At 45.4% G+C, this 25,143-nt stretch overlaps 1 long non-coding RNA gene across 4 annotated transcripts; it reads left to right on the forward strand.

Moving 5' to 3' along the window:
* The first annotated feature begins 4,833 nt into the window (after positions 1 to 4,833).
* On the forward strand, positions 4,834 to 24,272 carry LOC143490777 (uncharacterized). 4 transcript variants are annotated; one of them, XR_013124977.1, is made up of 4 exons: positions 4,834 to 5,305; positions 5,403 to 5,539; positions 9,909 to 10,017; positions 23,944 to 24,272. It is a non-coding gene; the product is annotated as an uncharacterized LOC143490777 (long non-coding RNA). The 4 variants fall into 4 exon arrangements; XR_013124978.1 differs by having other exon boundaries at positions 9,943 to 10,017; XR_013124976.1 differs by lacking the exon at positions 23,944 to 24,272 and adding an exon at positions 13,043 to 14,013.
* The last annotated feature ends 871 nt before the right edge of the window (positions 24,273 to 25,143 follow it).

Raw genomic sequence — 25,143 nt, forward strand, 5'->3', positions numbered from 1 at the left:
GTAATGACAGCATGTTTCGGAAATGACATTATTTATAGGTGACCACACTAATTATCTCTTGGTGTAGCTGCAAGTCACACGTCTCCAACGATGTCACAATATACAGTGCCGCTGTCACATTTTGACTACCCAGCCATGAGGCGCAAGTGTATGAGTCACGCAGGTTTACTTAGAAATAAAGTGAAGATATGAACAACAATGCAAAGAAGTCCTCTTGAACAAGGAGGAGTGAGCCAGACTTTCACCTGCTCCCTGCAAACACAAGGGCACTGTTCTAGCGCCCTGCCCCCTAGAGGGCGGAGTCAGTGACGCCCTGCTCGTGGGGCCGGTTGCCTTGGTCACACCGGACTACCCGACGAACCCTATCTGGGATCTGCTCAGGGTACTGTAACTGTAACTTCCCCATGCTTGTAGCTCTGAAGTCTGATTATCGATTGCGCTACACACATGCTCTGATGGAGGACTCAGCCAGCCAGTGCTATTTATGAGTCAGAAGCTACCACTGCACCAACAATAGTGTGAGAACTAGGACGAGAAAGGCTCGGAAACAAAAACCGATGAGATATCATCTACTCCTGTTTTAAAATCATGGCAGCAGTGCAGACAGAACTGGTCACTGGAGGAGCGAAAGAGCTCAGCTAAATTTCTGGGGATTATAAAAATGTACCAATTTACTAAAAGACTCCAGATTGGGGTCATTTTGTTCACATGCTCACCTAGAGCCTCTGGGGTTTTTTTGAACAATTTGTCCAACTAATCTATTAAAGGCCTTCACACAAAAGAAATGTTTTTTATTCTTGAGAGATATCTCATTTGTACTATTCCTGAAAATTGGTGCGAGGACATTTCCTGGTTTATGTATTAATGTTAATTAGCCAAGGTTTCTGTTGTTGCTACAATTTGAGCATTACAAATATCAACTGTAGTAAAAACGGCATTTAGATCAGTATCTCACCAGTTATTGCTCTTTGGATTTTGGTAGACCACACTTGCCCTACTCTGGTTTTTACATGTTGCCACGGGAACAACGGCAGTTGAATCACGTCTTCCGCTCATCCGTGTTTCAAAAGCATCATTCCTGTCTTATCAGCAGTCACCACGGCGATACCGGCTCACACCCGGGTACGTGCCCAGCTGGTGCTGCTCGAACCCTCCATGGGGAGCAGATCCCACGGGCCGTTCGGCTGCATTACCGATATCGTTTGGCGTAATGGACTCCGAGCAGGGAGACATTTCCCAGCTAAGTTAAATGGACGTGCTGCCCATCATTTCTGCTCAGGGAGGAACGGTGAGCCGGAGGGCTAATGTTCCTCTCTTCCTGCCCTCTGTCTTTTAATCATTAACACTGCCATTTTGGGGATGGGAGTATAATGGCTGCTGGTGCCCAGGGTAGATGGCTTGGGGAGTGGGGCTTCCATTAATGGTGGTTTTTAAACAAGCGGCCATCTCGTCGGTTAAAAGGACACATGGTGCTTGCGGGATAATGGCGGAGCTCTTAGCATGGATGGATTTAGTCCGGGACGTAGTAGTGGTGGGGGAGAGCTACATAAATGCATCATTCAGTCGGCACTGTGCTCCGAAGGCTTCTTTTGGTTATGTAAGAAAGAATTAAAACACTTTCACTATAATGGATTCATAACATGGAAAAATTGCATGCTTTCGAAAATTGGAATGTCTTGACATGGATAATTTGCCATTTTATTTGAAACACTTTTCTCCATAGGTGATCATCTGGAGGATCGTTTGGACAGTTCCAGTGGCTGAAGGTGTTTTCATCCAGCCACTCAGCGTAACGGCTGATTATAATCTTGATTGTTCGCATGAGCTTAATGGTGAAGCTGGAATGAGTTGGGCTTGGAATAGTAACCTGAAAAGTCTGCAGTGTTCCTCATCCTCGTATGACTCCCATTACTCTCCATTAGACGAATATCATCAATAATCGTAAAAAAATAAATGGCAGTATTAAATAAAAACATGAGTGTATCCAGAAAGGCCCGATAGGTCCTTAATGTCAGACGGTATTTAATGCTCATAGCCATCACAGTAGCTGTGCGTGCAGTGGCTGCCCACGGGGTCTCGAGGGGAATGAAAGACACAGGAGGAGCAGCGATGCTGCGTCATCGTATGCTCGTCCTCCAGCAGGATCCTCATCAGCGGCCGGCCTGCTGGCCCACGGCTCAGCTCCTACACGCCGAGCGTCTCGGGTTAATTAAAAGTGTGCGGCGCGTCGAGGAGACGGCGAATCCAAGGAAGCCCGCGCGTCGAAACGATAGTCGTCCGTCACAGACAAGAGTCCTGCCCAGTACTGGGCCCCAGAACAGCCGGTGTCAATCATATGTCACGCCAGCGCCTCTTAGCTGCGTGCTGCGTTCACTTGGCTACAGTATGTAGCCAGACAGTTCTGTGTAAAGCAGGCAGGGTTTAAACTGCCTCACATCTGTCGGGGGTGAGCAGGACTTGTGACAAGCAGCAATCCACCCGGGAGCTGCCTAGGACTTCAACTGTCCCCTTCAGAGACAGAAAAATAATTGGGGTGTCACTTCCTGTTTCCTCCCCCTCACCCCCCATGCACCTTCTTTAGTTGCACAAATCAGTAGGACTGTTTAAATACCTCTGTGTCTATATCTGATGTTTCATTTCATTAAATTATGTTAGTGTCTAATAGCTAATGTCTACATGCTTGTGGCTGTTTGAAGAGTACAGACACTAGGCCTGTGGTGTGTGTGTTTGCGTGTGTTAATGTGAATGGGTGGGTGTGTGAGCTGGTGTGTGTTGACAGTGTGGCTGGATGGGTTGGTGTGTTGATAGTGTGTAACATGCCAGTCTAACTGAAGTGGCAGCTTCGGCTTTTCAGGCTGAGCCACAGCCAGTAGACTGCAGAGGTCTCCAGGGATGAGCTTTCATTTCAAACCTCCACCCAGTTCTCCATCTCTCTCTCCATCTCTCACCCGCTCCAGCACACTCTTTCACTCTCACTTGCTTTTGCTCTCTTCTCTCTCTCTCTCCCCCTTTCCCTCTCTCTCTCTCTCTCTCTCTCTCTCTCTCTCTCTCTCTCTCTCTCCCTTTCCCTCTCTCTCCCTCTCTCTTTCTCCACATCTCCATGGCCCTGGTAAAACTGCTCTACCCACAGTTGCCTGTAAACCTGCAGGGCATTTTAAATAGAGCTTTGATCTCCGACTGCACACGCACGCTGGGATGACGGCAGGGGGTGGGGCCAGTCTAGCAGCACGTCTCGAGGTGCTCTAATGAACAAAGTGCCACTGAGAAACCACCACCCCCCCCTCAAATCGGTCTGTTCAGCAACATATAGTGGGGGGGGGGGCAGGTGAGATGCTCCCCACGCCCGTCCACCTCATGCTCATCCTCCCTGTGCTCTCCGGACCGCCGAGCACTCTGAAGTCGACCAGGAGCTGCTTTGTGAGACTTTGACATTTGAGCATCCAGCACTGAATTCCTGAAAGAGTGGCTCCGGTCTGTAGGTGAGTGGTCACGTGACCCAAGGAGCGCTGTATTCCAGCGCTCCAAGGCAGCGAGCATGGAGAAACATCATAAACACACGTAAACTGCTCAAACCCATAAATGACGCTTCTCCAGGCCGTTATGCCATAAAATAACCTGGGCTGTTACTGACTGTAGCACTTTTCTCTGTTTTAGGTAATTCATTTTACTAGGCACTTTTGGCACCATGTACTCCTGTACATCTTCCAATTGGGAAGAGCTTTCCTTTTAAAGTGGAGGTCCTTTATCTCCATGCCACGTTTCCAAATCCTTTTATCTCGGGAGAAGTGTGGAGGCTTGCCACGGCTCGGAAGGGTCACGGCTCAGAGGGGTCACAGCTCTGAGGGGTCGCGGCTCGGAGGGGTCACAGCTCTGAGGGGTCACGGCTCAGAGGGGTGGTTGCTCGGAGGGGTCACGGCAGGCCTCTGTCTGTGCCACTCAGTTCCCCTCTTTTGCATGCAATAATTTAAAAATGAGCAAAAGGTCACTGGTGAAATGAGGTCGGCTTCAGCGTGGCAGGAATTGGAACGGGAAAGAAAAAAAACAGGAATTATTCATTCAGTGCAGGAGGAGAAAGGGGTGGGGGGAGGGAGAGGAGGGGGCGTGGCCCAATGGGGGCAGACCAAGTGATCCAAAGATTGATTCCGCAGTACCATGTGCTAGCTTTCCCTACTGTAATCTGTACTATGCGATAATTCACCTGAGCATTTCTTGCTATGTGGTGCGCATCCCACACCGAGTTGGGAGCGGCGGAGAGCTCATACCAGGACCTGGACCTCCTGCACCAACGCCCACGAGGCCTCAGAAGAAGAGAACCCACTTCCAGCGCAACATCATTATCTGTGATTTGGCTTGAGACCACCCCGTATCTTTCTCTCTCTCTCTCTCTCTCTCTCTCTCTCTCTCTCTCTCTCTCTCTCTCTCTCTCTCTCTCTCTCTCTCTCTCTCTCTCTCTCTCTCTCTCTCTCTCTCTCCCCATCTTGAACCATGTGTACGCAAACGCGAGTAATCTTTTCACTCCCCCATGCATGTAGGGAGAGAAAGAATACGATTTGGGCCGGGCCGGAGCCGCCGGGTCGTTTATCACAGGACCGCTTCGCCGCCGTCGGGCTTCGGCGCAGATGGCTGACTATTTCCAGTTTGTTCCACTTGAGGCCGCCATGTACGGCTCTCCCGGAGAGAGACGGGGGAGGGGGTTATGGTTCAGCATGGGCAGGCCAGCCAGAGCGGGCCGAGCTCGTTTATTTCCCCTAAACGGGAGGAGGGGCGTGGGCACGGCACCAGCAGGCCCCCGCTGCTTGTCTTGGTCCAGTGAAGTTCGCTCGTGTTGAGCTGCACACTTCTTCTCCATTACTCAGCTCCTGCCAGACGTACCACGCATAAATTCAAAATCTCTCACGAGTTGAAAACTACTGCGGGTCATGAGGGATATTTGCTCATACATCAAACAGATTTATCCATCGGTAATGTACAGCGTAGGAGAAATGTGGATATTTTGCACTAGAGGTCCCTCTCCCTGAGCCACCATTACAAATGGGGTAAGCATTGACCGGCAGGTGAGTCTATAGATTATTAATGACTTATGTATTTTCTTATTGACTTATGTTTGTTTAACATTTGTCTGCGCGAGTGTCCTGCACGCGAGCACATGTTCACCTTGAAAAGCTCGTGGCTGCTCGCAGACCTGCAGGGCAGAAAATGAATGTTTCAACTTGCGCTTGACCTGAGAACCACCGAGCAGCACCGCAAATCAACATCTCGCGCGGCGAGCGCCGGCTTGAAGAGGGGTTCTGAAAATTATGTCCAGGTAAACGTGGGATGCCACTGTGTTAAATTTATTTTATTCCCGAAAACCATCGTGCAGTGTGATACTGTGTTTATTTTTGTGTGTGTTTGTCCTGGAGGTGGAGCTGAAATTCTGAGGGTTGGAGCAGTTGAGATTGTGGACGTGGTGCTCAGAGATGTTTCCCGCGACTGCTCAAGGCATAAAGTACAACTCAGCAGTACCAACTAACCAACCCCTCTGGCAAGCACGAAAACGGTACGTGCTACAGGTCCCTACTGTTAGATTGACACCAAGAGTAGCAAGAACATTAACAATAAAGCGAAAGCAGAGATATCACTTAGTTTTTTTTTGTACATCAACAAAGCCTCATTGGGCCTTCATTACAAACACCTGTTACGCATGAAGTATTACACTGTGAACAGCCTCTGTTATGTTTGTTGGCATAGATGAAGGATTTGAGCCATGCACCACTATTGGTTAAGACTGGACGATGTAACTAGTGCCATGTAGAGATGATGGTTGCTCCAGAGCCCAGACACTGCACTGTATTCCATGGCATGGTAAAACGTAAACACTGCCTTGAACCTTCCTGCAATTACTAATCTTCAAGAAACACAGATCATAAGAGGGTGTTTGTGGAATGTATGAAAACGCTTTGAAGCAGAAATGCATCTTGTCTTTTTCCGGGATCACGTCGTGGTTTTGTAAAAGTAATTGCGCTACAGCGGTAATGTAATTAGGAGTGCTGTGTGCATGGCGCTGGTTTCATTCCGCGCTCACCTGTAACGTCGGGCCTTATTACCTGTGAGAGATGCTCACCGAGAGGATGCAGCGAAGCCCCTGTTCAGGAGAAGCCGCCAAAATAAAAACGCTAACATCCACATTTCCCTGACGGCGCCTTGGCAATAAAAGGCGAGAGCTGATTTTCATTCAGATAGAAGGCTGGCGGTATTGCCCTGCTCTCCTCCGCGTGGCCACGGCGTCGGGGCGGTGGCTGATCTTCTGATGGGTGAGGGGATTCTGAGCTGCTTCCTCGGCTGGCCAGAGACGACTCGGCGCATCGCATTATCGTGTTATTCCCCCGCCGGCGCTCTGTCACTTGATTTCGGTGGAAATGAGAGTTAGGAAAAAGGATTTTCAGATACATCCCACACCGAGGCTCTGGAGGATAAAAGCACAACAGTTCAAGGCTTTGCATTTTTTTATTTGTACTTAAAGTGTAATGTGAAGGATACCCTTGCACGTCTTTGCACATGTCCAGGTAGAACCAGGCTTTCATGAGCATTCAGGGCCAGGCCTGAAACATGGGTAATAGATTATCTACCCATCATCACCTATGGAATTAGGCATGAACTACAGTATGTTCTGCAGTCCCCATCTTTCATTAATAATCACTTAGTTTCCCAGCCCAAGACAAAGGCATTCACCTTGCTGAAACGCTATTGCGCTGTGTCGAGGGACTCCAGCTGAACTCCAATCAGATGAAGTACACACACACACACACACACACACACACACACACACACACACACACACACACACACACACACACACACACTCACACACGTGCACGAACCTGGCAGCTTTGAGATTTTCCCACCAAGATCCTGACTTATTGATTTCAGCCATGCCTTGCATCCAAGCCCAGTTGTGCAGAGTGCATTAGCATGTAGCATGGATGCCAGGTGGCACACCCACTCTGGGAGGCGGGGTCAAGGGCTGGTCCTTCCATAGCAGGATGAAGGACTTCATCAATTTTAATAGAGGTTGGTTATATCTGCTGGATTGCCTGTGACTCATGTGAAGAACTGATGACCACATCAGTGTAGTGTATGCTCTCCTTTCCTCATGGCCCACCATACATTACAATATCGGCTACATTCACATTACCTGAAGCGATTCAAATCCGGGAGTCCATGTGTCTTTTAGCGTGTGTGCCGTCATCACCGTCACCGGCAGTGCAGCAACATGACAACGGAGGGGAACAACACCGGTGACAACAGTAGCCGCGGAAACGGCTAAAGCTCACCATCTGTCTGTTCTTCACCTTCTTTGACCTGATAATATACAGCTGATGAACTGTTTGCCATCTACCAGAGCAAAATGCAACACACACAAGCTTCTAGCATGTTTTAATTCCACGATTTGTCTCACAAATAATGTTTATGTTGTTGCCTAAGCAGGTGACTCATGCAGAATTGTGTTATTGTGTGCATGACTGCCATTTCTGAGGACAGATCTGTTCACATTATAGACAGGTTCCAGGCTCTTGCCATTTATTAATGTCAAACCTCAAAGATTTGAGCAAAAAATCAGAATAGACCAATATAGCTTATAATTTGAACATTACCATAGTTGACTACTATCAATATGTCAACATTAAAACTTATTGCAAAGATCATATGTTTGAAGATATTAATGACCATTTAACTTTTAGTCTACTAATGATAAAACACACACGGCCGAACATTCTTCTTCCTTGAAGTGCTGCCTCATTGTTTTTGAGGCAAAATGGGACGCAATCCATCTCCGTCTCTGGTGTGGTTTAGGAGCGATGCCGTCTTCCAGCAGTCTGCACCGCGAGGATCAATCTGGTGTTGCATAAAGGTCATTTGATCCTTTTTAAACAAATGGAAAACTCTGATTAATAATTCAACCATGCATCGATTTGGCTTGACCTTTGCGTCACCAACCAGGTCAATTATCTTGTGGGGGGGGGGGGATGCAAATGAAGGGGGCTTCCAACATTCCATTAATGTTCCACTGGGCACATTCATCATGGTTATGTGTGTGTGGGAGAAGGGGACGAGCACCATCGCCAGGACGCTTGTCCCCCGCCCCACACCAACAGCTCACTGTTTACTTAGGTGGCTCTAGTAATGCCCAGCCATGGGGTAATTATAAGCACGGGGGTTGTGGCCGCGACCGTTCTGCCTCTGCGTCCGAGATGAGATGGGGGGGGGGGGGGGAGCTGTCAGGAGAATTGCGGGCTGGAACAGCAGGGGGGCAGGGACAGACGCTCCTGCCTGGGAAACACAGCCCAATGTGGACGGGGTTCAGGGGCCATCATCAGTTCTCTGGAGTTGAACAAACAAACAGTGTGTACTGTATGAGCAGCTGTCGGCAGAGATAAGCTCTCTCTTTTATCTCCCGCTCTGTTTTCTCCCGCTTGTAAGCGTAGGGGCTTCTTTTGTCTGTTACAGTTTGTCAGAAAAGGCAATCTTGTTTCAACTGAAGAAAGGCTACCAGAGAAGGCTATGTATCAAAGAACCTGAAGATAGGAGATGGAGCTCACAACGATGGAGCTCACAGCGATGGAGCTTATAGAGATGGAGCTCATAGAGATGGAGCTCATAGAGATGGAGCTCATAGAGATGGAGCTCACAGAGATGGAGCTCACAGAGATGGAGCTTATAGAGATGGAGCTCATAGAGATGGAGCTCACAGAGATGGAGCTCACAGAGATGGAGCTCATAGATATGGGGTTCACAGAGATGGAGCTCATAGAGATGGAGCTCATAGAGATGGAGCTCATAGAGATGGAGCTCACAGAGATGTAGCTCACAGAGATGGAGCTCATAGAGATGGAGTTCATAAAGATGGAACTCACAGAGATGGAGCTCATAGATATAGAGCTTGTAGAGATGGAGCTCAGAGATGTAGCTCACAGATATGGGGTTCACAGAGATGGAGCTCACAGAGATGGAGCTCACAGAGATGGAGCTCATAAAGATGGAGCTCATAAAGATGGAGCTCATAGAGATGGAGCTCACAGAGATGGAACTCATAGAGATGGAGCTCTCAGAGATGGAGCTCATAAAGATGGATATTAACATTATAATGTAATGAAAGCTTCCATGTGCATCTTCATTACCCTGACTCAGTAGAATCTCCACAGAAAACAAACAAACAAACAACAACAACAACTTATAAGACATTAGTATCCGACTGCAAAAATATCAATTCATGAATATCACTATTCATTGTGAGTTCTGTGATGTCTCTGACGTGCCATGTGGCTGAACGTCTCACGCTGCCCTGCTGAATATGGTGGTGCTGTGACTGCATTGTTTCTGAGCTCAAGGTGACACACTAAAACATGGATGGATCGTTATATACACACACACTGGCCACTTTGTTAGAAACACATTGTACTCATTGTACCTTAAGCATCCATGTGGTAGCCATACTCTAACCTTTCATTATACGTGTTTGTAGTCATACTCTAACTTTCCAGTACATGTGTAGTAGCCATACACTAACAGTTCAGTTTCAATGTGATAGCCATATTTTTCAATGTGAAGCCATATTTTTTGAGGACAGGTCCATGTTGATGGCACACAGCAGAGACACTGATGTTCAAAAACCTCAGGACATCTAATAAACATTTTTGCTAGGTAATTTTTTACTAAAACAGTAGTATACTGAAGCACTGATCGCACACCATTTGTTTCATTTCTTAAAACTTTTTTCATTCCAGTGGGAACAGTCACTCCTGGCTCAAGCGTGTTGCCTGTTCTTCAGCTGTGTAGAACACTGTTGAAAGAACTTAGTAAAGCAGACCAGGACCAAACTGTTTGCCGGCGTGCTGCTAAATTTGATCAGTCTCTCCTGATCTTCCTAGATTCAGACCTTTGCATCCTATTGCATCTTTGTAGTGGTCGGAGTGAAAAGATATCTGCTGGATCCACTTATCTCCAGCCGCTGTGAACCGGCTTCGTATGGGTGTCAAGGTCAGTAAACAAACAACTACAGCCTACAGAGAATGCACTGTGAAACTCTTCATAGCTTCTCATTGTCTGGGCCAACACAAGCCCCATCAAAAGGTGCTGGCTTGTTGATGAGGGCTGAGGGGTCTGTGTACTCTTCAAGGGCCCTTATGTAAGTGTCAGATTCTAATGCATCTTGGCTTCTTAAATGGACTGCAGGCTTAACCTGCAGCAGCAGATTCATAATGAGTGCTTAGCGCATGATTAGTGATCTGATTGAATGCCAGTCCCGTTTATTAGAGGCAAAATGCAGGGAATGAGTCTCTCTCTCTCTATCACTCTCTCTCTCACTGACTCTTTCTCACTGACCCTCTCTGTCTCTTTCTCAGTCACCCCCTCTCTCTCCCTCTCTCTCTCACTCTCACACACACTGACCCTCTCTCTCTCTCTCTCTCTTTCTCACACTCACTCTCTTACTGACCCTCTCTCTCTCACTGACCCCCCCCCCCCCCCCCCCTCTCTCATAGGAATGAGCGCTTGTTCTTCCTGAAGCATTTGCTTGGTTCATTATAAGCATAGACCGAATTTGTGTGCATCTTAAATGTCAACTACATGTTCATTTGTTCACAAACGTTATGTACAGCGACACCCCCCCCCCCCACCCCCATGTGAACACACTACACCTCCATGCACCACTTTTCTCTACTGCTGTCACTTTAAATTATGAAATTATAAACTCTCCCCTGTCTAGTATTTCCCTGCCTGGACTCCAGCTAATCCCTCCCCCATGAGTGATGGTGATGTTTGTGCTGTTAATACAAATAAGCTTAGTGGCTACACTGACGCATCACTCCCCTCGGTGCTTTAAAACTTAATCACTTAATCGCTGATGAACTTGTGATGCGGATCATGGTAGCATCTGCCCAGGCTGCACATGTCAGACCTTTCAGAGTTATAGGATCAGTGTATGCCTCTGTGAGTCTAACAGCGTTCAATCAAAACTGATCCTGGATCAGCATGAGGGCATACAATGGCTTTCTGGAGTATGTAAAGGGAAAGGTTAACAATAGGCAGCGAAAATGCAGCAAGCTTCTACCATGACTTTGCACAGTGAACGAGGCTGCGGATGTGACACCAGGATCCTTCATGTCTCCTTTACAGCTTACGACTCATAACTCTACATCAGTGTTCTAAATTGCCCGACCACGTTGATTAAGATATATTGCTCTACATCGCCTCAGGGTCATGGTGGGTGTGGGGACTGGGTGTGTGCAGAGCGTGGGTGGATGGAGGTGGAGGGAAGGAGAGTGGATGTTTCAGGAATGCAAAAGAGGTGGTCTTATGGTTTCAGATTCTGCCACCGTTGGTGGCACAGGCTAAACCCACAGTGCCCAGGCATCACTCATCCCTTGGCTGACCGCAGTGGAAAGGTGTTTGCCAGTATGTTGACAGGCAGACAGCTGTGCAGCATGTTAGCGAATGAAGGCTGGGGGGGTGTTGAACAGATGGAGTGACAGAAGCACCCCCACCACCACGGCTACCACCTCAACGCAAGTCTTTAGCATCCAACCAGAGCAAATGTGCCCGTGATTATTTTCCAGTCTAATGTCACCGGCATCAAACCCACACTTCTGGATGAGGGACGTGAGGAAGCTGGCACGCTCTAAGGTACGGAAACGTGTAGGACCGTTTCAGGAAGAACACATGATGTCAGCAATTGGAATCATGCAGCCCTGCTGTCTGCTATGAATATTTGTCACCCTCTCTGTAGACCTGAGCGGTCCTTTCCTGCGGACTGCTGACCCAGGTCCGGTTCTGTTTCTTTTTATGAGTTTTTATGAGACTCCACTCACACAGTGCTTGGACAGCACCAGCAAAGAAGCAACGAGAATAGTGAATTCTGGGTAATAGCACTGGGATTCTGGCAAACTTACACTCTTTTTCTCCCATTCTCTCCATTTTGCTCTCTCTCTCTCTCCCCCTATCTATCTCTGCTTGATTTATTGATCTGTCTATTTGACTACCCCCCCCCCCCCCCCCCCCACAAACACACACACACACACTCACACTCTCCCTCTCTCTGCACATTCACGCTGCCAAGGACCTGACTCTCACTATCCACCGATATGATGCAGGATGTTTGAATTACTCCACACATTCACAGAGAGACAAATGCCTGATTGCTCCATCTACTGGTAGAAAGAGAAAAGACCTACTTAACTGTTCAGCAAATCGGAACCTAATGGAAGAGAGCCAAGCTGATGCCATTCTGTTTACTTTATTCTATTAACTTTATTTCATTAATGGTGGTTTTAATGAACTGTGTTGGGACTGAATCCCAGTGTGGTGTTATAAGAGGGTGCCTGTTGGTCAGTGCGTGTTGGGCTTACATAACCCAGCTCTCTCTGTACACACTACGACCATCTGAAAAAGATCTGAATTCAAGCACACAAATGCAATGACTCTTCATGAATTCACTTTCACGTATCTTGTTTGGTTAGTGGTATATGCAGCTCTAACATGGACCCATAGGCCAACGCTAACTATTAGAGCACAAGGTCTTTCCGAATCTTCTTCGTTTGATAAATAATTAAAGACAATTCACTGCTGATGTTGCACAAAGTAAAAGAAGATAAAGCCTTACACTCCCCCCAGTAACAGGACCTGCTCAATCGAGCCATTACGATTCTCAAAAAAACGGATCATGATTTTACCGTTTACTGCTTTGAGTGTTTGAGTTTGAGTTTGAGTGCAGTTCCAATTCATCAGGTTGAACAGCTAATGATTTGGATGAATGCTAGGTTTGTAACAGACGAGTTGCAAGGTTCATCCACGTTAACGCTGCTCTGTGGTCATTTGGCAAAGGAAGCATTGATTGTGATAGATTGCGTACAATATTAACCATACAGTCAACTAGACATATACAAGCTATAGGGGAAGCAGTATCGACCTTCCAATATGTTACCTTTACTTTTCCCGGCCATCTGATTATGATTGAACTTTGTGGGTATTATGGTGATAGCGGCAGACAGTTTCGTTGTGTTTGCAGGTTGTAAAGAGGAGGAGGCAACTGCCTCCCCGTTCCCGCATGGAAAACAAATTGCCTTCTTTCCGGGGATTCTGGACGAGTTTGGGAGCGTTGAGCACGGATCAGAGCGCGTAAAGGATGTGTAATGAGTTCCATGCCTGTGAAATCATAAACAGGATGGAAGCGGCCCGAGGCCTAGAGACGCTCTCAGCCTCTCAGCGCTGCGTTTTAAAGCTCCACTATCTCCCAGATGGATTGCATACACGCCACAGTAACTCCCCACTCCGCCTGCCAGCAGTGTTTGTTGTTTCCTCTCTCTCTCTCTCTCTCTCTCTCTCTCTCTCTCCTCCTCCTCCTCTCACACCCACCCACTCCTCCCTTACAAAACCGACACATCTCTGTCAGCTAACCGACCGCATTCACCATCTCTCTCCTCTTCTCCCTCACCTGGAGCATCATTGATCATCGTCAGTGCGTGCGTCTTTTTTCGCACAAAGAAAACTAACAGGGGAAAGGAGACAAATCCTTCTTTAAAAAGTGTAAAACGAAGAAAAAAGACAAAGAAACAATCTAAAAATAAGATAGGCAAGCGAAACAATGCAGCCGAGCTCCTCGTTTGGGGAAGTAGAAGTCGTCGGTTGGAAGAGTGTTATTAATTAGCGGCAGCGTGTATGCAGCGTTTCCTGAGATATTCCGCTTAATCTTCTAATTAATCATTCAGTTAATGAGGCAACCAATGATGCGCCCTGGCCTAAAAGTGCACTAGGAGGGTTCCGCGCAGGACGAAAGCTCGGAGCGGCCGACGTAGTGAAGCGCGAGCTAGCGACCGGTCCCGCTGACACGGCGCACGGCCCAGGGAAGAGAAGAGCAGGTGTTTTTTTTATTATGCACATCGAAACCCTGTGTGACCCGCAGATGGTTATAATCCCACATATATGGCCGTGAGGTGGGATGATGCCCGTGTGCTGCAGTGCTGTGTACTCTCCTGCAGAACCCCCCGCCCCGCCTGAAATCATTTTTATCCTGTAGCACCCCCCCCCCCCCAAGCTCTGAAAACTGATAACAGTGATGATAGGCCCAGCCGTGGTACGTGGGCTGGTTTTTGTGTTGCTTTTTGCTCTCAGCTTGAAGCAGAGGTCGATCTTCCGTCAGTGCCGTCCCTCAGGGCTACAGGTCTCTTGGGCAGTCTACCATTTCCTGGACATTTTCGGTGGGTTTTGATTGATTAATTTCATTAGACCGTTTCAATTTTCTAAATAAATTAGCACTGCCACACTTCATAAGTGCCTATAATAAAAAAACTGAAGCAGTCAGAGATATCTCCAAAAAGTCGAAAGACTTGTTTCCATTGTGGTCCTTTTCATGAAGCTGTCAGCAATGCAATTAGCAGGTTTATTTCCAGCATGTCACCAGAATCTGTGTCAGAACCTGTGCTGTGTGTATCTCGACCGCGCCAATGCTGGTTTTAAAAATGTACACAAAATACACATAAAGCACTATTCCCACACAAATGCATGAATTGAGTACTTTTTTTTCCTTCAGTTTGCAGCTCAACCTTCATTGTTATATCTGCTAAACTGAAGTGTTATATTTAACCTGTTTACGTCGGTTACCTGTGAACAGGTTCCTGCTGTCACCGGCGGTTACGGTGCCACACAGCTTCTAGTCCTGAAGTTCAAACCGGGCTTCAGAAGCTGAGCGACTACATATCTGCACAAACAGCACGAGGAACGAAGTGTGGCCCCGGGCGCAGCATAAAAGCTTCTCTTCACTGGAATGTTTTCCCCCATTTCATTGTTCCTACATGTTGAATATCCTATTACACATTCGAGACAGCTCACATTCCCGTGTTGTTTGAATGATTATGTATCAAGCTGTCAGTTGCAGGGAGAAGAGAACCTCAAGCAGACAGAGATATAGGTAGCTCAAAGCCAGAGTCTTGTCTGGGAAGAGAGTGACTTGCGAAGATGTCACTGTCCCTGCCCATTGTTTTACCTGCAGGCACTGTAAACCTTCTGTTTCTTCCGGAATGATTCATGGCTTAGAGCTTGAAGCATTACACTTTTTCTTTTTTTTTGGTAAGCGTGTAAGCTCGTAACCGGCTCTGTAAACAACAAAACGCCGGCAAAACGGTGAGGGTAAGCATAATGGTAAAGGTAAGTGTACCCTCTGCCACAGGCGATCAGTCTTTTCAAGCTGGTTCTCAAGGCAAGAGAAAGAGAGAGCAAGAGAGAGAGAGAGATGTCTGGCTGAATAGCAAGCAAAAAGCACACTTGCTCAGTACTTTTGAGGACATTTTGAAGCCATGTGTATTTATTTTTGTTTCTCTGTAGTGTACTCTGTAGTGTACTCTGTGCTGCTTCCTGCTGTACAGTTGACACATCTCCAACATGCTGCAGTGTCTTATAAAATACATAGTCCCATCTCTTATAAAATACATAGTCCCATCTCTTATAAAATACATAGTCCCATCTCTTATAAAATACATTACCCCATCTCTTTTGTGACATTCTTTTGCTACAGAATATGAATGTGAACACAGAAATGTGTTTTTTTTTTCTCTAGTGATCCACAAAATATCGAGTGCCTTGTCAACTAAATAAATGTACAAAAACCTTTCTGCAATTTGATAAAAGCAAACAATAAGAAATATCAATGAGTGTTTAAAAGTGTTTATACGTCCAGGAAAACATTTTTAAGGGTCAATTAGCCCTACACATGGACCAAAACGAGCTTTCAGTGGTGAATCACTACTGACAACTTGGATCAAGACTACGATCAATACCAAGAAAATCGCCCTAAAAGTCGCACAATCTTTGATTTAGTCGCCTTTTGTGTATTGAAGCACTGTGTGGTGAGGCTCTGCAGCACTGTAAAGACAAAAGAGCTTTTAAGAGACCTCAGAGACGTAATTATTGAGAGGTGCGTGTCTGAGACAGACTGGAAGTCCATTGCGGAGGATTCAGCAGTGAAGTGTCCAACACTCTAGCATGGCGACCTCTGGCCTGAATGCAAAGCAGTATCTAAAGCAGAGATGAAACACTGCAGCCGATCCTGACTAAGCCATACCCACGTACAACACGGCAGAGGAAGAATTATGCAGTGGTGATGCTTCTCGGGAGCACGGACTGTCTGTTTTGACAGAACTGCTTAGGAAATGAATGGTGCACATTGCTGAGAAAATCCTAGACCAAAACCTGCTGGCCTCTTCCAGAAAGCTTCCTCAGCCTGAGGAAGAAGCGTGTTTATGCATGAACATGGCGATGATGGAAAGCACACTGCCAAAAACATCTCTGGAGTGACTTAAAAAGAAGCTTCGACGCGGTCCTCTCATCTTCTCACCAGAACATCTGAGGAAATTCCTCAGACCTGCTGTCCATCACTGTTCCCCAGCTAACCTGACCTAGCTTTCAGATTTTCCCAAACAGGAATGGACTACAATTACTCCATCGCAGAGACTGAATTTGGAAGAGACTGACTCAAAAAGTATCTGACAGACGTGGTTCAATTAAGCATTTCAAAGAGAGATGAATACTAGGGACACAAAATAAATTTGTTTTTAATTAATACATAACTTATTTTCATTTCCCTTGGTTCCTTTTTGGTGTTAGGAGGAGTGTGTGACTCTGATGAAATACCCACTCCCAAATGAAACAAAATCTAGGCCATGAAATTAGGTGTATAGAAATAATCTGGTGCTGGGGACATTTTCAAGACACATATTTGAATATCCAGGTAGGTCGCTCTACTAAACTGTGAGACCATCATCAAAGATTCCACCAGGGTGAAAGCTTTCTGTTGGCGGGCCCTGGTGCTCCCTGTGCTGACATAACCATTATTGACTCTTGAGTGCTTTGCTGATTAACTGATGAGCTGAACCAGGTGTGTTGGAAGAAGTCAAAGAACGGAAATGTTCATAGAGGAGGGATGTCCAGGGACCACTCCTGCATTATTGCACAAATCAAACACAAACCAAACACTGTAATCCATTCCAGCAAAGCCATACACACATTATAACACGGCAGAAGAAGAATTATGCAATGGTGTTGCTTCTCGGGAGCACGGACTGTCTGTGTTGACAGCATTGCTTAGAAAATTAATGTTGCACATTACAGAGAAATCCTAGAAAAACCCTGCTGGCCTCTGCTATTGGCTGCACAGTATTGCTGAATGCTTTAACACACTTTCAGAGTAATTCAACACAGATTCACATTTGAGTGTTTTCTTGCTCTCCCATAACACACCAGTTGTACACTCCCCAAGGGTTTGTTCAGTGATCTGAAAGCACTCAAGGGCCAGGGATGTAAAATCTGGCGTAGCTTGTCCAGATGACGTGTGCCATGCAGTGATGTCACATCAGATATGTCCACAGAGAGTTAGGAAGTTGCTACGTGGCTTGTTAAGGTACTGCACACAGTATACTGCACACTGCATACTGTATTGTATACTACATACTAGCCGTTTTAGTCTGTGTACATCAGCCAGAAGTTACTGTTTGTTACAATACTGTACTGTGTGCTCATACAGGTACACGATGGAGACTTTCATAAATCAGGATAAAAAGCACAAAACATCTCACATGTTTATGGAAAGGGACCAGTCTGAAAAAGGCTACAAGTTCATTGCTGTGGGCGATATTGCAGGAACGTGGCCACACAGCGCAGAGATGGAAATGTGGAGTAGGAGTGACGGCACTAACCAAACTCACTGTACACCAGCCCCACAGTCATGGCCACCGGAAGACACGGCATCATGCAACCTGTACGGAAACTCACACAAGGAAAGTGCTGACTGCAGAGGTTCCACGGACCTGAATCTAGGCAGCAGGGGACATTTTTGCATCGTTGAAACCCGCTATTGTTGGCTCCCTGCAGAACGTTTTTTTTTGGGGGTTTTTTTTTTTGCTAAAACCCAAATCCTTCCAAGATTCCAAGAATTTTGGAAATTAGATAATGTCCTTGGACCATATTCATTAGCTGTTCTTTTTTTCTTGAGTGTCGGGGATGATGGTCATGGAGTCACAGGCTTAGTCAGAGTAGCGTGCACAGAAGAACAACACTGTTAAAGTCGAATTAGGGAAATGAATCTTTCCCTTGGTTTAGCTGAAGAGGTCCTGAAAGTACTGCTCCAGTATGCGGGAAATATGCGAAAGGACCCCCTGTACAATAAACAGTCTGTTTACAGTTGGTTTATTCAGCTCCTGCATGGAAAGACAGGAGAGGAGTAAAAAAAAAAACTGCAGCCCTCCGGATCCCTCTGGCAGGTGTGCGGGTCCACTGTACTGCCTCAGACCCTTTGCTTAACGCTACCTGACAACTTGGTTGACATCTCAAAGAGTTCCTTAATATATTCTTAAACCTTTTGGCATCTCTTCCTTGCCCCAAATCTCATGAATAAGGCATGTGGCCCAGTCAGCAAGTGAGCTGGAGGAGAGGCGGCCGGCCCCCATCCATCACTGTCTCAGGGCCTGGCCGGCCGGCTGCACCATCTCCCCCAGTCCCTCCCTCCCTCCCTCCCTCTGTCAGTAAACAGGTACATGTGTGTGCGCGTGCCGTGTGCACACGTGCCTATATGTGTGCATGCAGGTGTGTGTGTGTGTGTGTGTGTGTGTGTGTGTGTGTGTGTGTGTGTGTGTGTGTGTGTGTGTGTGTGTGTGTGTGTGTGTGTGTGTGTGTGTGTGTGTGTGTGTGTTTGCGCTTGCGGAGGAGTGGAAGTGCAGGCATTTAGCAGGTATAAATCTTCAGGAGCCAGGATGGTGCCGCTGAGCTGTTTGCTGCTGCAGGCGGGGGAAATGTGTCTATCCCGAAACAACGGACGGCAGGATGCGACGCCCTGCGTGGCGGGGTGGGGGGCGTGGTCTCTCCTTATCTGGAGTGAGGTGTGTGCGTGCAGAGCTGGAACCGCCACGCTGCTGCCCAGAGGTGCCCAACGCCACTCTGCCACTATAAATACATCAACTCCAACCTCTGCGAAAACACAGACAGCAAAGTTGATGCGTATACAACTTTTCATACACCCTGCAGCGTAAGATAATGACATGCATGAAACAATTCGGTCACAACACTTCTTACTTACATTTATGGTTTTAAAAATAGGAAATGCAATACTACTATTAAACACAGCTTAGATTTAGAAGTAGAAAAAAAAACATTAACACACTTTTTTTTTTTTCTTGGACTTAAACCTGCATTTGGGGTATATGTAAACATGACTGGGAGCTGGTTCGTTATGTGCAGCCTTAAAAAACCGAAACACTGTTCCACTGTTTTTGGTTTGAATTCTGGGCTCTACACGCTGGCCTGTGTTCAAGACTCTTGGGGCCCTACTAGGTTTGTACTCTTTGAGCAGATCTGAAATCTGTGCCTAATCCATTCAGTGATTTATAGACTAGTAGTAGTGCTTTATAGTCTATTCTTTAACCATCTGGAACTGTAGGGGTTTTAGAACTGCAGTAATGTGTTTGGTTTTCTTTGTCCTGTTTAAAACTCTCTCGGTAGTATTTCTGAATAAGCCGTATAAGCTGTTGAATGGTCTTTTTGGGGGAGTCCAGGTGGAAAGACCATTACAGTAGTCAACTCTGCTGGAGATAAAAGCACACACGAATTTGTCTAGTTCTCAGTGGGATCTTTTGGTTCTAGCTATATTCTTGAGATGAGAGAAAGCTGTTTTGGTGTTTTGAATTGGCTAGAAAAGGTTAGATCTGAACCTAGAATGCTGATATTTCTGACCACATCTTTAGTGTTTACATACATAGGTTCAAGATGTGCACTCATTGAAAGATTGCATGTGAACAGAGATTCTCTCTGTTGGCACATATCAGACTACTGTTTTGTCTTTATTTAATTGAAGATAATTTTTCTCATCCATTTATTTATGCATTCAGAACCTAAACAGAGTGTCGCTATAGGCCTGAAATCATATGGTCACAAAGCCAAGCATATCTGTGCATCATATGCATAAATAAACATTCACAGTAAATAGAAGTGGACAGAGCTGATTCCTGGGGGACTCCACATACTGCATGTTCTGACTCATAACTGATGATTCCAGCAGAGTAACTCCAGCCTTTCAAGCAAGACACAAAACATAAGAACTGTTCATGCTACTCCAATTCAATTTCCCAACCTGTCTAGAAGTACTCAGTGATCTACAGTGTCAAATGCAGGACTAAGATCTAGTAATATCAGAACTGACATTTTACCAGCGGTAGTATTCAGGCAATATAGATGTCCTTTTTAGGACCAGAGACTTTACCATCAGACATATAGACCAGGTTTCATTGTACCTGAAGCTTTGTGTTCCATGTATACTGAAAATCAAATGCTGGTCATGACAGTATCAGAAATCATTTGAGCCACAGCTTTGATAGGTAGGTTTCCCAGCGGCTTGGCATGTTGTGACAGAGGCCAAAGCTGTGATAGAGGTCAAAGTTGAGCAGTCCTTAAGTGTGAAACAGCGCTGCATCCTACCAGAGGAGGGGGCCCATTCTGTGCACCTGTTCCTCTACAAAGAGCTGTCATGCTCCCCCTCGTCCTCACCCCGTCGGCCAGGAGGCCGCGCTCCTTAATGGAAATGTCAGGGGGACGATATGTTGTGTCGTCCGGGGGAGGCTTCTGCTGGCCTGGGGCCCCACGTCAGGGCTAAGACACACTGCCTCCTGTCCTACAGAGACAGAAGGAGTGATGAGAGAACACTTGGCCTGCTACAGGTGAGGCTTCAGTACTCACCACTCTGTTAAGAAGCTTTTAAGAGGTACAGTGGAAGTGTTTTCCCTCTTCACTGGCAGAGATAGGGAATGTAAATATATATGAAAGTGTCAGGTAAATTATTTTACTTCTACTCTGGTCACCACAGGGCAGTGCTGCATAAGTATGGTGTTGTTTAGATAACCTCCAATAGCATATCTTTTGGCTTTGCATTAATCTATTTGATTGTGTTGATACTACATATGGTCTCTAGCCTCAATTCTCTTCTGTTCTTTTCTATTCTGTTGTATTGATCAAATAACACAGCGTAATTGCATTGATGGTACATATGACCTCTTGCTTCTATTCTATTCTATTCTATTCTATTCTATTCTATTCTATTCTCTTGACAATATGACCCATATCTTCTATTCTATTCTATTCTATTCTATTCTATTCTATTCTATTCTATTCTATTGTCTTGACAATATGGCCATATAATCTATTCTATTCTAGTCTATTGTCTTGACAATATGGCCCATATCTTCTATTCTATTCTATTCTGTTCCACATGTGAATGCTGAATTCACATTTACATGCCGAACAGCTCAAGCCACATTTACATTCAACAACAAAAGCAGGAAAGCTGTTAGTGTTCAAGGATTTCCAGGGAAACTGAGCAGTTCATCATCTGATTTCTATCATTGTTCGCTTGCCCAGGGGTGGCGCTCAGGCACCACTGTGCTCGGCTTGAGACGCGACCCGCGCAAAATCACAAACGTCGTTAGTGATCAGCGCTCTGTGTGGGAGGTTAACGACACTTCGTGGATGCAGGATATATGACCCGCTCCCCAGCAGAACCCTTGCCTCCATTACTGAGAATGTGCAGAAATCCCAGGGGTGTCTACCAAACCACCTGAAACGGTCCACCACAGTGTATTTGAGACTTGACATTTAATTCCTTTATTCTCTCGTTTTCCCCCCTTTTCCTGCTTTGCGTTCCCTCATTTTCTCTTCTGAAATGCGGTGTGTCTTCCTATACGTGCCCTGTGAGCCACGGTGAGCTCTGTGTGTTTGTCTCTTTATAATGGCAGAAACATCACCAGCTGGCACCAGGAAAACCTCTAATATTCCACAACTACCCACTCTCCGGTGCTGCCAGCTCATTATCATCAGGAGCACATCTGATTCATCTTTGCCTCATCTGACCATAGTTGGAAACCTCTCCTCTTTGTGATCATAATCCATATACATGCCATTCTGTTTTGCACACTATGTAAACATATCCAAGCCCTCCACAGTTGTGTAAAATATTACTGATGTTCACATCAAGAGATGTATTTAGTTGAGTAGATTCGGGAGGTAGTCAATACACGCTTTTAGCAAGTCACAGAGGACCTGTGTTTGTGTTTTGTTTTGCCAGAGGATTTTATACACTTTTATACTTTCATATTTAGCAAGCTGCTGCATTTTGGATCTAGCTAGAAGAGAAACCCTGTTTCACAGGCCCTTGCTGTTCCATTCTCTTAACAACAGTCCACATCCCAAATGATTTAAATGATTGATTTATTTTCTTAAAGCTTCAGCCGAAGTTTTTGCTTAACGAATGGCCATGATGTGTTTTCATATGAAATCAGCCGGCTTGAAATATGACCCAAAAATACATCCATGGTGTAGATTATTTATAATTTCATTTTTGCATGCTTGCGCTGCTTGCCAGCTATGAATTAAGTGCTGCTGTAAATGATTGATCCAAGTGCCAATAATATGTCATTGTGAATAATTCTGTGCCTTTTAGGGGGCTTTGCAGAACTGTTGCTCCTCTGTTCTACTAACTGCTTGGCCAGGTCAATAGCAGATTGAAACATCAAATTAAAAGTTTGGCCATTCTCTCTCATAACAGATTTCATTTGCTAGCCTTGTGACCACAAAACGGGGTTATAGAAGATACAGTGGAAGGCCAGCAGGTCCAGGCTGTATAGAGATTTAGGCAGATAGAGGCACTCTGTCAGCTTTTTAACCTCATGCAAATGCGTGTCTGGTCTCTGATACATCCATCGCCACCTCCAGCATTGTGTGACCCAACAGAAATTACTGTCAGCTCTCCTGACAGTGGCACGCATTGATTTCCTCTGTTGCCAAGACAACGAGATGGCATTTACACGGACGCTTTTGTGAGTACTCTAATCTGCTGAAGAGGATTGACGATTTCTGATTAATCAAACACCTTCAGAGATGGAGGGAAACTGTTTCAGTCAAGCTCAATTCTCGCTGGATGCCACCAGCATTTCAGAATGTGATGTTCGTCACTAGGTCAATAGTCACCTCATATGATACCTCGAGAAATTGTTTCCTCGGAAAATCACTGAAAATAAGGGTCATTAAATAAGGATATTTGAGTTAGGACATTTGAATAAGGACATTGTCATGTGTAAAATGTATTGAGCACCAGCAATAAATGGAAAAAAAGAATAAAAAATGTACCTTGCTAAATAGTCTAATGCAGTGCTCACTGGCTTCAATGTTGTTCCATGTTGTCCATATCTGATTCAGGTAAGCAGATGAACTCTTAAAAGCATTTAGCTTTTAGCTCCTTGTTAATGTGTGCACACAGTATGTCTCACACACAGTATACTGAGCTACAGAGTCTCGTATGGACAGCACAGTATCCAGGCGTGGAAATACACAAGCTAGAAACTTGGTGTGTTGTGACATCTTTATCATTTAAAGGCCTGAGGCAAAGACAGGAACTACAGTCTCTCTTCAACTCCAGTTATCTTATTCTATCCATATTACTCTAAACACTCAGTCCTACATATCTACTGGTCTCTGAACAGCTGCATAAGAGTGGCTGTAAAGGTGTACTTTGTAATTTATCTGTGAAAATGAAGTATGAATATGACACAATCCACCAAACCTCTTTAAAAGTCATGCATTCATAGTTATTGTTGCCATGGATAAGGGGAGGAACACCATGAGCCCTGTGTGAGGAGCCTGGGGGAGAGGAGGTGCAGCTAACAGAGCCGCATGCTAACGCGTCTGAGTCGATGCTAATACTTCGGCAACAGGGGCCCCATGCTCTCAGTTCACTAGGACCAACTTTTCAGGGGAATCTTCACATGCTATTTTCTGTTTCATACTTCTTATCAATCCATAGTATTGTGCGATGTGAAATCGTTCTACTGTGTTGTGGACGCCTGTGAATTTGCTCTCTGTCGTGTTCCTTTGTTCTCACAGATCTGCCACGACGACAGAACACAAAAGAGTCCGTTACACCCTGGACTGGAGAGGCCGCACGCGTTGACAGTAACGGAAATAATCACTGCAGTAATATTTTTGGTATGATTGCTATTTCCATAGTTTGAAAGGAAACATCAATGCATATATGAAATTTGTATTTTAATGAGGTCCTCATCTCCCACGGGACCTAGGAGGTCGTCTATTTTTGCCTAATGGTTAAGTGTGTCCCTATGTAAAACAGTACATATCTTTCTTTTTCTCTTTTGAAATTGGCACCATTTTTTTTTTGCCTTGCCTGCACTTCCTTTATTGCATGAGATTTTTTAATGTTCCATGGACACAAGACCTGCTGACCTGCACGTAACATTCTTGTTTGCCTGTTATGTAAATCTTAACAGCTTCTCTACAGGGTTCGTACCTTGACAGCGTCCATAATCCTAGATACACATTATTCAATGCTAGTGTATTTATGCTGTGACATGACTAAATATTGATATTCAACATCTGCAGACACAGGCTAACTAGATCACCTTCATTCACTGCCATTCCTGTGGGGTCAAAGCTGAGAAATAGACAGTAAGCCAAGGGAAGTGAACAGCATGGTTAAGGTGTTCCAACAAAATCTTTGTAATCCTCATCTCTAAATTTAGGTCATTAAATTTAGGTGGCTTTTCACTGACAAAACAAGTTTCCCTGTGTTGTTTAACTATTTGTTTCTCATCTCTTTGCCCTTTATGTTCCAGTTGTATTCAGGCATCAGTTGTGAGCAGAGGCAAGACTGGTTTAGGCTGTACCATCAATACTGACAAATGACTTTAGCCTTTATATAGGTGTATTGTAGTTACAAAAAATTTGTGAACCCTTTCAAATCATCTTCATGAAAGGCACCTAAAGTGAGTCATAAGAATGAACAAATGTATATTTAAAAAGTGTTATGTAACAAACAACTCACACAGCATTTTACATTGCCTTATCGTTGTTGACGATATAGTTTAAACAATCATGAGCAAGGTCACTGCTGGAAAACGTATGTGAACTCTTTTGGAAAATTACCTCTTTAAACATGGGTAATTGGAGTCAGGTGTTACAGTAAATTCAGCTGTGGGTATTAACTCCCTGCAAGAAAAAAAAACAGAATTCTATTGCAATATATTGTACCATGGTCCACAAAAAATAGATTTTAGAGGTCTTTTACAA

The sequence above is a fragment of the Brachyhypopomus gauderio genome, unplaced genomic scaffold (genome assembly GCF_052324685.1).
Source record: "Brachyhypopomus gauderio isolate BG-103 unplaced genomic scaffold, BGAUD_0.2 sc66, whole genome shotgun sequence".
NCBI classification, from domain to species: domain Eukaryota; kingdom Metazoa; phylum Chordata; class Actinopteri; order Gymnotiformes; family Hypopomidae; genus Brachyhypopomus; species Brachyhypopomus gauderio.